The sequence below is a fragment of the Mus musculus genome, chromosome 3 (genome assembly GCF_000001635.26).
Source record: "Mus musculus strain C57BL/6J chromosome 3, GRCm38.p6 C57BL/6J".
Taxonomy (NCBI): domain Eukaryota; kingdom Metazoa; phylum Chordata; class Mammalia; order Rodentia; family Muridae; genus Mus; species Mus musculus.
Window position 1 is genome coordinate 56,425,424 of NC_000069.6, and position 17,850 is coordinate 56,443,273.

General features: G+C 41.5%; 1 long non-coding RNA gene across 1 annotated transcript; it reads right to left on the minus strand.

Annotated features, from left to right (window-relative positions):
• Positions 1–10,577: 10,577 nt before the first annotated feature.
• On the minus strand, positions 10,578–13,284 carry Gm32177. Its single transcript, XR_375684.2, has 3 exons — positions 13,123–13,284; positions 11,357–11,508; positions 10,578–10,789 (listed from the first exon to the last, which is right to left on the minus strand). It is a non-coding gene; the product is annotated as a predicted gene, 32177 (long non-coding RNA).
• Positions 13,285–17,850: the final 4,566 nt, after the last annotated feature.

The following is a 17,850-nucleotide window of genomic DNA, read 5'->3' on the forward strand; positions in this document are numbered from 1 at the left end:
ATTAATCCTATCTTTTGTGATGACTTCTTTAATATGAAAAATAATATGATAATAATATTTATCATCTGGTGGCTGTTTGCTGTGCTGCACAAAGCACGGCTGCAGTGAGTTAGTACCTCCAGGATAGTTTCCTGGCTTGTGTTACGAGTGATCTTGATGTGACTGTCCTTATCTTGGGGTTGATATCTGCACATTATCTGTGGAGCAATTTTTCTTTTTTTTTTTCCCATTTTTTATTAGGTATTTAGCTCATTTACATTTCCAATGCTATACCAAAAGTCCCCCTTACCCACCCACCCCCACTCCCCTACCCACCCACTCCCCCCCTTTGGCCCTGGCGTTCCCCTGTACCGGGGCACACAAAGTCTGCGTGTCCAATGGGCCTCTCTTTCCAGTGATGGCCGACTAGGCCATCTTTTGATACATATGCAGCTAGAGTCAAGAGCTCAGGGGTACTGGTTAGTTCATAATGTTGTTCCACCTATAGGGTTGAAGATCCCTTTAGCTCCTTGGGTACTTTCTCTAGCTCCTCCATTGGGAGCCCTGTGATCCATCCATTAGCTGACTGTGAGCATCCACTTCTGTGTTTGCTAGGCCCCGGCATAGTCTCACAAGAGACAGCTACATCTGGGTCCTTTCGATAAAATCTTGCTAGTATATGCAATGGTGTCAGCGTTTGGATGCTGATTATGGGGTGGATCCCTGGATATGGCAGTCTCTACATGGTCCATCCTTTCATCTCAGCTCCAAACTTTGTTTCTGTAACTCCTTCCATGGGTGTTTTGTTCCCACTTCTAAGGAGGGGCATAGTGTCCACACTTCAGTCTTCATTTTTCTTGAGTTTCATGTGTTTAGGAAATTGTATCTTATATCGTGGGTATCCTAGGTTTTGGGCTAGTATCCACTTATCAGTGAGTACATATTGTGTGAGTTCCTTTGTGATTGTGTTACCTCACTCAGGATGATGCTCTCCAGGTCCATCCATTTGGCTAGGAATTTCATAAATTCATTCTTTTTAATAGCTGAGTAGTACTCCATTGTGTAGATGTACCACATTTTCTGTATCCATTCCTCTGTTGAGGGGCATCTGGGTTCTTTCCAGTTTCTGGCTATTATAAATAAGGCTGCTATGAACATAGTGGAGCATGTGTCCTTCTTACCTGTTGGGGCTTCTTCTGGATATATGCCCAGGAGAGGTATTGCTGGATCCTCCGGTAGTACTATGTCCAATTTTCTGAGGAACCGCCAGACTGATTTCCAGAGTGGTTGTACAAGCCTGCAATTCCACCAACAAGTGTCAGAGAGTTACAAATCAGAAGTTGAGGCAGTAAAACTCAATGTTATCTTCTCTTGAGACATTTATTGGTTCTAGGAAGCAGAAGTTTGTCACAATAAAATATAACTGGAACTAGTTTCTTCAGCTCATTGACAATCATCTCCTCCTTGGTCCTTTGACCCCCCTGCATCTGAAATGGTTCCCATCTTCTGCTCACCTGTTAGGATCTCCCATCTTCCATCATTCAAAGACTGTTGGAAATTCGGCCAGCTTCCTGGTCATCCTCATTAGCCCTAACTGTCTATGCTATGCTTTCTGAGTCACTCATAATTAACAGTGGAGCTGTATGCTTGTTTTCTGTAAGGGAAAACCCCCACCTCCTGGTTGTCACAAACCTTTCACCCCTGAAGGTTGATCTGTGGAACAGAGCAGTGTGACAAAGGAATGGTTTAAATAGAATGTTCTAATATTTGTTTATAAAAAGACTATATCTCCCAGTCTCTCTCTCTCTCTCTCTCTCTCTCTCTCTCTCTCTCCATTTCTCCTTTCCTTCCTCTCTCTTCCCCCTTTTCTCCTCCCCTGTTCTCTTATTATTTTCCTTGAAGGAAGTAAACTGTCATGTCATAACATGACTCAACTTGTCTATGGATAGAGCTAAGTGGTATGGAACAGCTGTCCCCTAAATAGCCAGGATTAACTGAGGCCTGGTGGTGGTTGTGTAATTGAGGCTGGAAGCAGCTTTTCCTGTAGTTGAGCCTTTTAAAGGGACCACAGCCCCAGCTAGCCCCAGCACTGTAAGCTTCTTAGATATCTTGAGTTAATTCCCAGCCGGTTAAGCAGTTCTCAGAATTGGGGCCTGCAGAAAACAATAAAAGTTGGTTATCTTGAACATCTCAGTTTGAGTTGTTATGTGACCTTACACATATAGTATGCGGTAGGGTGGTAGACTCTGAAAGGAGGCCTGGTAAGATCAAGCTAAGCCAGAAGCCCCGGGAACCCTGACGGGATGGGAGGTAGGAGCTTAACCTGCTCCCAGCACCAGGCCCCTGTCACATGGCCACACCCACCCAGAGAGAGAATTGTGGCCATCAGTCACATAGGGACAGGGCCCCGAAGACCTTCCACATGTAGATGAGGCATTCGTAACATCTCAGACCAAGCCAATAGGAAGCATCTGCTGTCAGACCCCAACCCAGCCCAAAACTGTGTATGAGATCCTACCTAGAAGGAAAAAAGGGGTGTGAGAATTACTCCATCATCTGAGAGCATCTGTCACAAGAGCTGTAACACTTCCTGGGAAGAGAATGCTCTCCTGAAGTTTTCACCACTCCACTGCACTCTGCTCACTTGCTAGCCAACCCCCAACCCCCACCCTGTCCTGTGGCTCAGCCTGGATCTTCTGGACTCAGTGTAGCCAGTGCAGTGTCTCACCAAAGTAGCAGCAGCAGCAGCGGTGGTGGTGGTGGTGGAGGCAATTACCCTTCCCTGTTCATGCCCTTTCCCCTTCTCTTGAACTCTACTGCCCAGTCAGGCCAGAGCTCTCCAACAACAGCCTCCAGTACTGACAACATGATACCTTATATCTCCAGCTAGGCCATAATACTTGAAGAAAAATTTCTAGTTGGGATCAAATGTCTATGAGATCACAAGCCTTTGTTGGGGACATGGGCTTGGGGTAGTGGTTCATCATTCAAACTACTGAAACAACTTTAAAACGGAAACTTTTTGGTCACTGGGACCTGAGGTATAGCTCTATACTCTAACTTTTTTCTAGAGAGGAATTGAACACTTTTTATAAGTTTAAGTAAACTTGTGAGGACAAACAACTTGTACTACTGAGGACGAAGAAAAGAAGACTGGATTAGAGGGGAGAAGGAAGAGAAGAGAGAGGGAGAGAGAGAAGGAGAGAAAGAACTAAAGAGAATGTAGGTATTTCTGCAAGCACTGCAGTGGGCCTTGCCCCGCCTCACCATCTCAGAAGTCAAGTCTCTGCCTGGTTGAGATAAAACGAGTCAGGTTGGAAGAAGAGTATTTAAATGTCACAGGGGGGTCAAAGAGGGTTTATATAGTTCTCACTGGCACCTTTTTTTTTTTCTTTTTCTTCAGTTGAAAAGTTCTTAGATTTAAAATTTCTTTCCACTTTGAAATTATCAAAGAATACCAAAGGACTGCCTCTGAGTTCATCTTTATGTTCGGATGGCTGGTGAGGAACCTACCTGAAGTGATTACCAATGGAAATGAAGCTGTATTCTGCTAGCGTTCAGAGGCCTACGTTGTCAGAACCACCAACAGGGCAAGTAAATCGCCCCTAGGGATGAAGACAGAGAATGATATCTTAAGTATGGTCACATTTCCATGGGGAAAAAGTTCCAGAACCCACCAGAGATCCCAAATCTTTAGATGCTAAAGTGCCTTATACACAACAGCATGCTATCTGCATCACCTTCCTGTGTGCTTTACATCATTTTTCAGTCACTTCTACCACCCAGCATAAAGTGAACAGCTGACATGCTGTGCTGCTTAAGGAATAATGATGAGGAGAGAGTGTGTACTGCCACAAAAGCCACAGAATCCAAGGGTATAGAACCCAGGGTCACAAGGGGATGCCTGTATGTTGAAAAATAATTTTAGTCGTCCTCTCAAAAACTTCTTCATGTACAAAATTTACTGCTGAAGATACAGTTGTTAGTATAGTCTGTCTTAATACTTTGCTTCTCTGGAAAAAAAAAACTGAAGCAGCTTGATAGATGGGAGGTTTTATAAATGTTCAGACTAAGGCCATTCAAAACAAAACAAAGCAAAACAACAACAACAACAACAAAAATGCATGGGGTTTAAAATCTAGCTTCCCCCAGTCTTCTGTGAGTTACAGTGTAAGAAGCCCTTGAAATGATTTCTAGTGGATCAAAGTTGTTGTCTTTATTCATGCCAATATGATATGGACAGGGTGACTGTTACATAGATTCAGATAGTCTATCTATTCATACACAAATCACTTTGTCTACTTAGCTATATTGTATTGATGATCTTTTATAATTCGACAGTTCCAAGATTCTTTCATTCTAACTGCATTTAGCAGCTGATGGTTTCTTTTTTTTTTTCCATTTTTTATTAGGTATTTAGCTCATTTACATTTCCAATGCTATACCAAAAGTCCCCCATACCCACCCACCCCCACTCCCCTACCCGCCCACTCCCCCTTTTTGGCCCTGGCGTTCCCCTGTACTGGGGCATATAAAGTTTGCGTGTCCAATGGGCCTCTCTTTCCAGTGATGGCCGACTAGGCCATCTTTTGATACATATGCAGCTAGAGTCAAGAGCTCCGGGGTACTGGTTAGTTCATAATGTTGATCCACCTATAGGGTTGCAGATCCCTTTAGCTCCTTGGGTACTTTCTCTAGCTCCTCCATTGGGAGCCCTGTGATCCATCCATTAGCTGACTGTGAGCATCCACTTCTGTGTTTGCTAGGCCCCGGCATAGTCTCACAAGAGACAGCTGATGGTTTCTATGCTAAACGTTCATCTAAGAACATGGAGACTGCTGCTGGTTAGTTTTGCCATTTCATACAAACTGGAGTCACCTGGGAAGAAGAAATATAAGCTGAGGAACTGCCTCCATCTAATTAACTGGTGAGCATTTCTGTGGAGCATTGTCTTGAATAATGATTGATGTGGGATCCCAACTCAGTGTGGATGCTTTCCCTGGGTAGGTGGTCCAGGGCTGTAACAGAAAGTGAGCTGAGCAAGCCATGGGGAGCAAGCCAGTAAGCAATGTTTTTCCATGATCTCTGCTTCAGTTTCTGCCTCCAAGTTCCTGCATAGCATACCAAGGACTTCTGGGACTGTTTGGGACCTTGCACTGTGGGAGGTGGTCTGTGAAATTAGCACATTGAGAGGTTACCCATTTCATACTCTACAGTTAGTGGAGTAAAGAGTTGTAAGAGGCATAAGGATGTGTGCCATCATTCTCAGAACTAACAGGCCCCATGTTTATGTACTGCACAGTATAAAATGTTTTATTTTCTGATTACTATTCTCAATAAACATACAATATGAAGTTCTTTGGGAGTGTAAGTAACTTTCAAAAATATACAAAGACATCATTTGAAGATCATTAACTCAGAAAGGTGGGACCACATTATTGGAGGATTTACCAACTTTTGTCTAGAGGTATTTGAAGCCAAAAATAGCCTAAAATATTAGATTACTTACCCAAATCTTTGCCATCTGTAATGGTTAGTTCTCATGTCAGCTTGGCACCACTTAAGGTCATTTGGGCAAACAGACCTACAGTTGTGAAAATCCCCTTACAAGATTGCCCTGCGGTGCATTTTCTGGATGATGATTGATGGGAGAGATCTAAGACCCCTGTGGGTGGTGCCAAAACCAGGACCCAGGCAGTCCTGATACTGTAAGGAATAAGCTGAGCAAGTGATGAAGGAGCATGCCTGTAAGAAGTGTTCCTCCATGGCCTCTGTTTGAGTTCTTGCCTTCTGGTTCATGCTCTGAGTTCCTGCCCTCACTTGTCTGAGTGATGGACTACAAGCTCTAAGGTGAGATAAACTCTTAGACCTCTAAGGTGCTTTTGATCTTGGTACTTCATCACAGCAATAGAAACCCCAACTGAAACACCATCTTTTTTCCAAACTACTATCCAGCCCCTTCTAACCTAACGGACACATTTTCTTCCCAAGGAATGTAGGAAAATTAGGACACTACAGTGTCCTTCGAACTGGATAACTTTTATGCCATTCTGAGAAAACACTTTAGTCAGTATGGTTCACTTGTCAGCACCATCTGATATTCTGAGCAAAGCCCGCTTCTCTGATCACCACCTTTACAACTCACCTCTCATGGTGGGCCATGTGGTTTCTATTTTTCACATAAGGTGCCAGATTGCATCCTTTTCTGCTTCAGTCTTTTCAGCTTTTAGGTCATTTTCATAAAGGCCCACCATGGTATTGATTGTGCCAAGTTCATAAATAGTGGAGGACTCAGAAGATAAGCAAAGACAGACTTTGTGAAAATTGTTTCCAATGAAATGTGCTGTTTGTTCTTTCCTATCCCAAATTGTCATAATTATAAAAGTCTGGGAGAATTATTCCCACACATGAGCTGACATCTGGAAAACAAAGCCCTGTTACTATTCATTCAAAGTGCATATGAGAAGCTATTAAAATGAGTAATTTGAAGAACTTGGAAATATTTTAATACTGCACAGGGCAATCAAGCAGATCAGAAGAAGCCAAGAGGTCCTGGGTCATACCTGAGAAGGCGTAACAAGTGAGAATTTCAATAAATCTTAAGAAGTCGTATCTAAATATTTGTATTTCTTGACCTCAGAAGCTTACTTTTGTTCAATACTTCATTTCACTTAATTAGTGAATTAGGAAGAGCAGTGAAAACTAAGCAGGGCAGGTGGACCAGTCGGCAGCTTGAAGATGCCAGAGCAATGGTACTGCTTCATGGTACTTTTGTGGGGTGGGTACCTCCCATTGCACATTTGTCCAGACTGAACACAAAAGTCACAGAATGAACACAAATGAAATGAACTAGAATGTCAGACTTGGGCTTTGATTAGGATGTGTAAGTTGATCATTTGTAACAAGTGTATCTCCTTAGAGAGGGACATAGACAGTATGGGAGACTAAAGGAAGCTCCTTTTTAGTTTTGGCATTTTTGAACAGACTGAGAATTCTCAAAAAAACAGAAAGGTCTTTCTTCCTACTATTTTGGTAAAACAAGCAAGCAAGCAAGCAAGCAAGCAAGCAAGCACGCAAGCAAGCAAGCAAGTAAACAAGAATTTCTAAGTGCCTTGTGTCCAGCATCAAAGGGATAGTTAGCAGAAGTGATTTGTGTATTTGCTAAGAGGGATCTTCAATTTATGTCTTAGGTACCTTCAATGATCAACTTGACACACCTGAGAAGAGGAAACTGTGGCTGAGAAAATGTTTTCATCAGATTGGCCTGTGGAAATGTCTGAGGTTCATTTTCTTGATTGATGATTGTTGATTGACATGGGAGGGCCCAGACCACTGTGGGCGTTGGTACCCCTAGGCAGTAAGCAGAGTTCCTCAGCTGCTTCTTCTTCTGCCTTGCATTCCTGTTGTGACTTTCCTGAACCTGTAATGAAATAATCTCTTTCCTCCACAAAACTAGTTTGGGTCAGTGTTTTTATCACAGTAACAAAAAGCAAATGGAAACACTATGTTTACTACAAAAATTGATAAGGGCATAGATATGTTGACTAGTTTGATTTAGTAATTTCACAATAAGAATTGATTGAAATACTAGATACCTAAACTTTTAAGTATGTACAAATTTAATGTGTCAATTATAACTTAATGAAGTTGGGGGGGGGCATCTTTCTGTGGCTATCTCTCTACTCCCATTATGCTATAAGCAGCACACTGAATCTGAGCAGTGCCTTCTACATTGTTTTAACTCTCCTTAGGCCATTCCTGGTCCATTTTCCACTTTCTACACATATTCAGGACAAAGTGCTGCTAAGCTTCCTGATACAAGTTTCCCTTGCTTCCATCTCTCCACACCTCCCTTAGGCCTTCCTCATTTTACCCTCTGCAGTAGGATACTGGATTCTCTGGAAAGTTTGCTCACATATTTAAGGTCTCATGAATACTCTTCCCCAAACTTTCCAGCCTTTGCCCACTGTCTTTTCTAAATCCTCTGAGTACTTTTAGTTATTTGTTACTCTAGCTCTCATTTGCAGCTACCAAAGTACCAAAATATATAGCCACCGCTACGCAAAAATGATTGCAGGCCTTAGTAGCTGAAGTTAAGAAGCACCTATCTGTTCACCATTTTTGTGGGTCACAAATTGAGACTAACTAGGCTGAGTAGTTTTGGCTTGAAATCACACTGGCTAAAACAAAAATTTGGGATGAAGTCAACTAAAGATTTGACTAATGGCTTCCAAGATGGCTCACTTACAAGAGTATTGGCAGGAAGCCTCAATTTGTCACTGGCTTCTGGCTGGAGTCCTCAGTTCCTCACCATGGGTCTTACTGGCAAGGCTGCTTTTGAGGTTCGTGGCAGCTGACTTCTCACCAAGCAAGTGATTCAAAACAGGAGAAAATTGTAGCTTCAGTTTATCTTCTGACCTAGCCTGAAGCCCTACATTGTCAATTGCACAGTCCCACCCTGGACCACCCTTGTTCAGGATGGGAGGCAACTGCATCAGGGCATGCAGTTCAGAAGGTTCAAAGGTGGCTGTCTTAGCAGCTCACTACTGCCAAGCTCACATTCATTGCAGATGTCTTATTACTAGGGCTTTCCTGATTGGTCAGAGTCATCAGTATGTCCTTGGTGCTCAGTGCTGAGGCTGATATTGTTGCTGTATAGGTATTGTATGCATAAAACACAACACATTGTCTAAGATGAAAAAGCACAGTGCTTCTTGTCATTTTTATTTTATAGAAGACTTTTATGGAACAAATACAGGAAATATAATTTGCCGTCACCATACCTGTTGTCATGATAGCTAAAAGTCACCCAGACTTTGGTAGCAAGCCTTTGGCTAAGTCCCTGGAGTGCTGGACATGTAGACTACAGGTAAAATGCCTTCTTACTAAATGACTGTCTTCTTAGCCTTGCATCATTTCTCTGCCTCTCCTACCTCGTCTTCATTCTCCCAAATATTGTTAGCATCCTTTGTTTCTTGATCTTCTTAAATCATAATGCAAAGAGTATCTAGGGCCCTGTCCTAACTCTAGTTTTATTAAAACATGGCAGAGTAATTTTTGTGCTTAATCTAGAACATCTCCAGAAGCGGGGAACTGAGGTCAATGCTAAGTTTAGGAGCAAAAACTCTTAAATTACTGAACAAGTCATGAATGTTCTCAACCAATAAGGATATCACAATTTTCTCATCTATAACTCTCCTCTGAAGTATCATAATCAACCATAAAATGTGAACAAGACCACTACTGAACATTTTATTTTATTTTATTCCCTCGGTTTTCTTTTTTTTCTTAGATATTCTCTTCATTTACATTTCAAATGCTATCCCGAAAGTCCCCTATACCTTCCCCCCCCCACCCCCGCCCCACTCCCCAACCCACAACCCACCCACTTCTGCTTCCTGGCCCTGGCATTCATCTGTACTGAGGCATATGATTTTTGCAAGGCCAAGGGCCTCTCCTCCCATTGATGGCTGGCTAGGCCATCCTCTGCTACATATGCAACCAGAGACACAAGCTCTGGGGGGTACTGGCTAGTTCATATTGTTGATCCTCCTAAAGGGTTGCTGACCCTTTTAGCTCCTTGGGTATTTTCTCTAGTTCCTTCTTTTGGGGCCATGTGTTCCATCCAATAGATGACTGTGAGCATCCACTTCTGTATTTGCCAGGCACTGGCATAGCCTCACAAGAGACAGCTATATCAGGGTCCTGTCAGCAAAATCTTGCTGGCATATGCAATAGGGTCTGGGTTTGGTGGTTGTATATGGGCTGGATCCCCAGGTGAGGCAGACTCTGGATGGTTCTTTCTTCCATCTCAGCTCCGAATTTTGTCTCTGTAACTCCTTCCATGGGTATTTTGTTCCCCATTCTAAGAAGGAGTGAAGTATCCACACTTGGGTCTTCCTTCTTCTTGAGTTTCACATGTTTTGCAACTTGTATCTTGGGTATTCTAAGTTTCTGGGTTAATATCCACTTTTCAGTGCATACATATCATGTGTGTTCTTTTGTGATTGGGTTACCTCACATTTTAAAATCATTTTTAATCATGTTTCTTTGATGCAAAGGACACTGCATTGAAAGTATCCACATTCAGGATCTACTATCTCCTTCTTCACCTCATGAACATTAAATACAACACAATAGATTCGTGTGGATGAAAGTTGGAAGGAGGGCCAGAAATGTGTAGTATTGCTTGGATCCCTTACTGTCTGCCATTTAAAACACAATAGCTCAATGAAGGTGAAGATGTTGCTATGGGGTTACAAGTTGGGAAACATGAGTTGTTTTCAATTGTCTGGTCACACCTGATCCATCTCTGAGTCTTTGAATGGATACAGATTCCCATATTCATGCACCATAGAGTCTCTAAACTGAGGCCATACCACAGAAAATAGACACCCTATGGCAGTTTTAAACTAGCCATAACAACTGCATAGACTATAGGTTTCAAACACAAATCTTATTATTTTTTTAAGTGTTCAGATTTTAAATTACATCTCAGATACAAACTACATAGTTTAGAATGGGGTAATTCAAAAGCCACATAATTGTTAGGAATAAAATTGACAACGAGGGAGACTGTGACTTAAGATTTGGCCACCTTTATTTTGGGTTGTCTTTGAAACATTTAAATCAGAGGGTTACCAGGTTTTCAGTCTTCCTGAGAGACATCATGCGGGTGAACTGGGGTAGCATCATGAATGGATCCACAGATCTTGTGGAAGCATATAGGTTGTAGATGTATGGGAAAGAAAAAAAATCCAGGGAGGAAACTCAGGCCTCAGAGGGAGGCAGACTTAGACCTGTCATGAAGCTGGAAGAGACAGGAAAGAAAATCTGGAGAACACTCGACATATAGGTGAAACCAGAGACAGCTAGAAACGGTGACAGGTGATTGCTCTCTTCAGCTTGCTCTCTTCCACTCATATCTATACCTAAGCATACTTAATAAACATATTTTTGGGACAGCTACTCCATGCCAGAGATTATCCAGATTTTAAAGAACTCAGTTGGCTGTTTTAGGCTTCAGATTTTAGCTCTGCTCTGGCTAACATTTATCAAGTCTAGGTCAAGACATTTCCTGTTCATAGAATCAATACTTTAAATTCTAAATACAACACTGGATAGCAATCTCTGAACAGGCAAATGTATATGTATACTTTTAACCTGCACATCACAGTAGTGGGAGCTTCAGATCTGATCCTTTAAAGCCAGCCCTTAGGTAAGGCAGCCTATTTTGTATCTCAATGTCACGATGATGTACAAAGTCAAACATATAGAGAATAGGCATCCAAGAACATTACCAGGGGCTACTTTAAACTAGCTACATAAGGGGAAGCAATGCTGATCTTGGCTCACAAGAAGTCAGAGCTGATGGTACCTCTGAAATGATGTTCTCTGTGGATGCAGTTGAGGGTTCTGCAGAAGGCAGGTGGCTCCCTGTAATCTTCTCGTTTTCTCCCCTTCTGCTTAGCACTCCTCCTACACAGGCTCTTCCACCTTGGTGATGGTGTTTCTCTTCTGTGGGTCAGCCTTTGCAGAAGACAATTTTATTAGAGGTCACATACAAAGGCAATGAGGGATAGAGCCAATCTAACCATTTTACATAGATAGCCCTTGGTCTTAAGAAGCCATTAATCCTGCTTAGATTCTTTCCAAAAGTGAAAGGGGGTGGGAATAGTTCAAGCCACCCAGGCTTGTTCTAGGACGCTGTGATGCAGCCCCCTAAATTTGTCTCTGCAGCTAGCAGCAGCAGCCCGCAGGCCTCAGGCCTTCACAGGGCTGGATTCCCAACCCAGCCCCTGCACAGCTGCCAAAAACTGACAGCATGGAAATGAGCAGAAGCAACTGCAAAGTGGTTGCAGCTATATTCTTTGGGCTTGTGCTACAATGTCGAAGTGTACAGAAAAAAGTTTCCTGCCTGGAGTCTTAAGTTTTGTTTGAAAAAATTTCCATTAATTGACATGTTAATCATTCACAAGCCTTGAAGGGCTGTCTGGGATGGGAAGAGCACAGCTTGTAACTACTCTGCAATTCTGATTATCTAACCACCCACGCCTGCTAACTTTATTCTTATTTGATCAGACTCTGAATTTTCAGAAAGGTGGTTGATTTGAACTCAAACAGCCAAAAGTGGCTTCGTTTTCTTTTTAGGAAAAAAAAAAAAAAAAAAAAAAAAAAAAGGGGGCTCCTTTTTTTTTTTTTTTTTTTGCTTTCTAATTACTCTGTTGAATATTATGGAGGTCAGCGCATCAAAAATGCTGCCTGTCTTTACACGAGAAGCGTACTTATGTAAACCTGAGAGGATTCAGCAGTTGTAGGTCAGCGCTGTGCATTTAATTATATTTTATGTTAACAAGTTAAATAAACTATGACAGTTTCTATGACACTTTCACATTAATTATTTGCTAAGGTCAGAGTGAGACTTGACCCATCTGAGCTTTTGAGTCAAATGTCTGTCCAGCGTGATTATGTTAAGAAGGAGGGAAAACTTAGCATTTTTGTGTACAAAGCTTGAAGAACTCGGCAATCATTTCATTTTGTTTTTTTCTTTTTTGTTTTGTTTTGGTTTTTGTTTTTGCCAGACAGAAATTTACCTTAGGCAAAGATAATTTGTTTTTGATATATATATATATATATATATTTTTGCATTGGTTTTCTATGATTAAGTGTTACTCTCCAGATATTTCAGCTAATTATCGTTGTCTCCCCAAAGGCTGATGGAACAAGGAAGCTGAGCAGAATCAGGCTAATTTCACTGCACGGCTTATTAGGCATCCACATGCATGTGTAATGTAAGTACTGTAGCAGGCAAGCTAAACAGCTATCATCCCGCCTTCCCCCCAACCGCTCCCCAGTATTCCCAGCTGTTTGTGCTCACACAGGCAGGCGAAATAGCTGTCTAGCAACCCTCACCCCCGTGTACTTGGAGAGGAGAAAGGAAGGGGATGCTAAAACGTGGGTTCATCCCTTTAAGTTACCTCAACTCTATGTGGAAATAAGAGCCCAAACACTGAACTTTTGGAAGGCTAACCGCCCGGGGAACCTACTTAGGAAAATTGGCATTTTTCCATCTCCATTGGTTGAAGACCATCTGCACTGTAAGCCTGTGGTTTTTCCAGTTGCTTTCTGAGACCTTCTACTTACTGAGTTCACGGGGGACCTCCGTTGTTTTCTGTGAAATAAGGAAAGATGAAAAGGATGGCCGGGACACATGACTGCTGTTTGTCTTCCAATTGTGCTTGGCTTGTGATAAGTCATCTGGAGCATGCAGGCATAGAACATGAAAGGGTGAATAGAAGCTGTAGATTGTGTAACCATTCACTGAAGAATCTGGGCCAATAAATTTGCTTGTCTTCTTTTCCTCCCTGCCCACGCCTCCCCCCGCCCCCAGAAAAGGTTTCATGGACATGAAACTTCACAAATGGAAATTTCAACAAATACCTAAACAAAAACAGAACAACGAAAAGAAAAGGAGACCTACCAGTCTGCTGCAGGACCAGTGGGGCTTTCCCAAAGAGTATCAGACTAAAAACATATTTGCCTTCAGTTTGTGTAGATGAGTGTTTGTCTGCACGTATGTACATGTGCACCATATGTATGCAGTGCCACAGAGGGCGGAAGAGGGCGTTGGGTCCATGTGAAAGTTACAGATGGTTTTGAGTTTCTTTGTGGAAACCAAACTCAGGTCTTCTGTGCCATGGCCCCAGCCCTGGGAGATTGCAATTCACTTGATTTGGCATGGGGCCCAGGCAAGACGAAATTGTGAAAGTTTAGTTCTGATGAAGTACAACACTGTAAAGAGACTTTCTGCATAAGCTTTCAGGGCAGAGAGTTGGAACTGACGAATGCATTTTCTGTTACATTGATTAGAAGGAAAAGCAAGAGATAAACTTGACTAATTAGATATAAAAAATAATCAAAATGCTGTATAACAAACCATGCTTGGTACTATATTGGTTCACTGAGCTGTTATTGATTTTATTTTCTGACACTAAAAGGTTGTAGTAAAATTAATGAAATTCAAAATAAAGCAAAATAGTCCAATGTCTAGAGAGGTAGATATGTCTAATTGATTTGAGCCTTGCACAATGGACACGTGTCAAGCATCACACTTATAGGTGTGATGCTTACTAATATCTGTATTGTTTACATAATTCAGTTTTCAAAAAAATTGATGCTCAAATTTGCAACTGTAAGCTATTGGGAAGACTGCTCATTCTGATCACATCTTTGTTGAAAATCTAATTTATGGAAAGACAGGAGAGGGAGAGTACATGCCTGCCACCCTGTCCAACACTGCCAGGAGTCTGCCTTTGTTATTATTATGTCTTCTTTTCTCATCAAAGATTCACTAATTTTGATTTTTTGAAATAGCACTCCCATATTTAGCCTAAGTATTCCTTTTACAGTTAAGTTTGTTTTCAGGTATGATCTGAGATAAGGGTGAAGGGTCCATGTCATTTGAATGGTTTATAGCTGTTACAGCGCATTTTTTAAATATTTTTTTATTAGGTATTTCCTCATTTACATTTCCAATGCTATCCCAAAAGTCCCCCATACCCTCCCCCTGACTCCCCTACACACCCACTCCCACTTTTTGGCCCTGGCGTTCCCCTGTACTGGGACATATAAAGTTTGCAAGTCCAATGGGCCTCTCTTTCCAGTGATGGCTGACTAGGCCATCTTTTGATACATACGCAGCTAGAGTCAAGAGCTCCGGAGTACTGGTTAGTTCATAATGTTGTTCCACGTATAGGGTTGCAGATCCCTTTAGCTCCTTGGGTACTTTCTCTAGCATTTTTTAAAAAGATCATTCTTTCTCTATTGAATTTCTTGGATTTCCTTCTCAACCAATCACAAGTGTGAACCTATTTCTGCCCCCACCCTCCCATTATCTCCATTTTTATATGCTGACCAGTGTCATATAATATCTTTTTTGACAATTTTTATTGTTTTCAATGACTTTTTCAGGTGTCCAAGATAGTTTCTTAGTAAACCTCCTTAGAAAGGAAGTTTTGCTTTTCTAAGGGCGTGCTTTCAGAAATAACCTGTAAGAAATGAGAGGGAACAGGAAAGGACAGCACAATGACCTAGATATAATTTTATGTTGGGAGGAATTTGGCCTGAGTATAATTCCACAGTGGACTCTGGAGTATGAATCATATTACAGAGAGTGTTGCACCTAAAGGGAAGGAGGTTGAGCCTAAGTGAATTAGTATTGGTTAATGGTCGCCCCACATGAAAGATTGGAGTGCTATTACCTCCCAACAGTCTCTATAAATGGATTTCTCCTCCCTCCACCATGGTCAGCCCCTGGAGTTGGATGAGAGGTGAGCCAGCAACCCAGCTGAGGGATGGGCAGGAGTACCAGGGAGGTACATCTAAGTAGAAACTAACAGAGGTTACTATCTTCAACAATGGTCTCTGGTATTTCCAAACAATCTTTCTGATGTAATTGGACTGTTTTATTATTTAATAGGTTAATATTTGGCTTTATATTTAAATTTTTAGTTTATTATTGTATATGTATGGGGTTTTGGTAGCCTGTGTACCACATTCATGCAGTGCCTGTGCAGGCCAGAAGAGAGTGGTGGATCCCCTAGAACTACAGTTACAGATGGTTGTGAGCCACCATGTGGGTGCTGGGAGTCAAATCTGCAGCAAAAACAGCCAATGCTCTTCATCTCTGTTCCATCTCTCCAGCTAGTAGTGTTTGCCTTATTAATGTGATCAATGGGTGAACATGTGCTATGATCAGTGGTAAGTGTTGCTAATGGAATCTCACTCACGAGTTGAGAATCCAGTGATTCTGAGATCAAGATGCCCTCAGTAGGTCTTCAGAAACCAAAAACCTAAATGAGGAGGTTTCAGATTTCCAAGGCCTGTTGTACTTGAAGCTGTGCTAGATATTTCTGGAGTCATTAGCTTCCTACTTGCTGTGGAACTTGACCTTGCTGCTTTCATCATGAACTCAACTTTCGAGTGGACAACGGGAAGCACTTGTGATTGCTCACGTCTTGCTGAATTTCTGTGCTTGTTTTGAATGGGACCAAAAATAGAATTCTGTGTTGCTGTGAATAAATAAGGCAAGTATAATGCTCTAGGGTTCGGCAGCAGCATCTGCCTGTTAAGAGGAGCCTGACATGTGCAGGACAGTCCACCACTGCTCCAGCAACTCTATTCTTAACTAGACTAGTTAGCTTTTAATCCCCATACAGATTTCATGTTGTCTATAATGGAAGACCTCTCCTCATAATTTACTTGTTTTAAACATCCAAAGTTACACCTAAATTTGCTTATACTGTAAAGCATGGGAGATTACTCTGTGTCTATCAAATCTTAAGTGCTATTAATAACATTACCTGAAATTAATTAACAGCCATTAATGATGGTTGAAGAGAAATCACACCTGTTTTAGTTGGTAAATGAAACAATTTAAGTTCTTGGAAGTAAGGTATTTGGTATAATAAATTTCAGAGTAGGATTTACCAAGATTTTTTTTGAGAACTATCTATTTATTATGGTGATTAATAAACTCCATAGAAGAACTTGAACATAGTCCTAACTAATATTTGGTCTACCTGAGAGTAGTCATGAAAAGTTGCTCAGTAATAAAGGCTCCAAACTATGAAGTACCTCAGTGAATCAAGGGGTGAAATATGTGGAAACTTCTTTAGATGAATAAGCTCCACATTTTTGTTTTCAAATTTCATGGGAGTTTGGTAATTCTCAATTGTTATAGACTTAACACTACTGCTTTATTATTGGGTAAGGAGGAGAAAGGTCAAGGTTATTGTGACTGGTAGGCAGGGTCTGAGCCAGGTGTTATCAAGTTCTTGGCTTCTTATGTAAAGAATTCAAACAGATTTGAATTCAAACACAGATTTGAAAATAAAGCCTCATGTAGATTGAAGAGAGACACACTGTCAAGACTGATGTCACGCCACGCAAGTGAAGATTCTCAAAGTTCCTGATTAGTTTTACGTTTCTTTTATGAGGTCATCCAAAAGGGGGACCTGGTTACTCAGGGGTACAGTTTTTTCCTATCTTGATTGATAAATCAAGTTATATATTTAGTTTTTTATTGCACATGGCTTTTCCCATAATGTGTTTGTTTTTAATCACATGCACATGAAATCATACATAGGCATAGGTGACATATAGAGGGTCTTCCTTAGGTTACTAGAGGACACTGCTTTGCCATGCTGTGTATGCACCTGAAACGAACTCAGGCTGGATGGGATATCTTTTATTCCCCCATTTGTTGGGGATACACTTGCATAGATTCTACCTAGGTTTGATCATTATAGAAAAGGGAAACTTGTATTCTTGTTCCAAAGTAGGAAAGTCTAGTCCAGTGCAGGTATGTGTGTGGGAGGGTGTTGAGGGACTCTGAGGTTTCGAGTTGCATTGTTTAGAGAGGAGTGTGTATGCATAGAGTATAAGGTTGAAGGAACTAGGCTGCCAAGTGTATAACCACAAACGAAATGGGGGCCTTAGGATAGGAAACTATCTCCTTTGCTTGCCCACCTCACTATCAAACACATTTTTGTCATCTTTCCTGTTTTCTTACTAGAAGAATTATGACTAATAATCACACATTTATTTTTGTCTCCTTAAGCCAGCACTTAGATTCTAGTATCTTCTCAACCTCCTACTTGAAGATATTCTTTGCTACAGTCAGAATATCTTTTTACTTCTCTTCCCCCAAACTCAAACATCACAATTACCCACAAGTCCATGCATGTCAGGAAGTGGAGCCTTCAGGCAGGCAAGTAAGTCACAGTAGAGGGAATCCTTGTACATGGTATTAGAACCCATATAGAAGATGCCCAATAGCTCACCTTCTCTTACTATAGAGGGACACAGTAA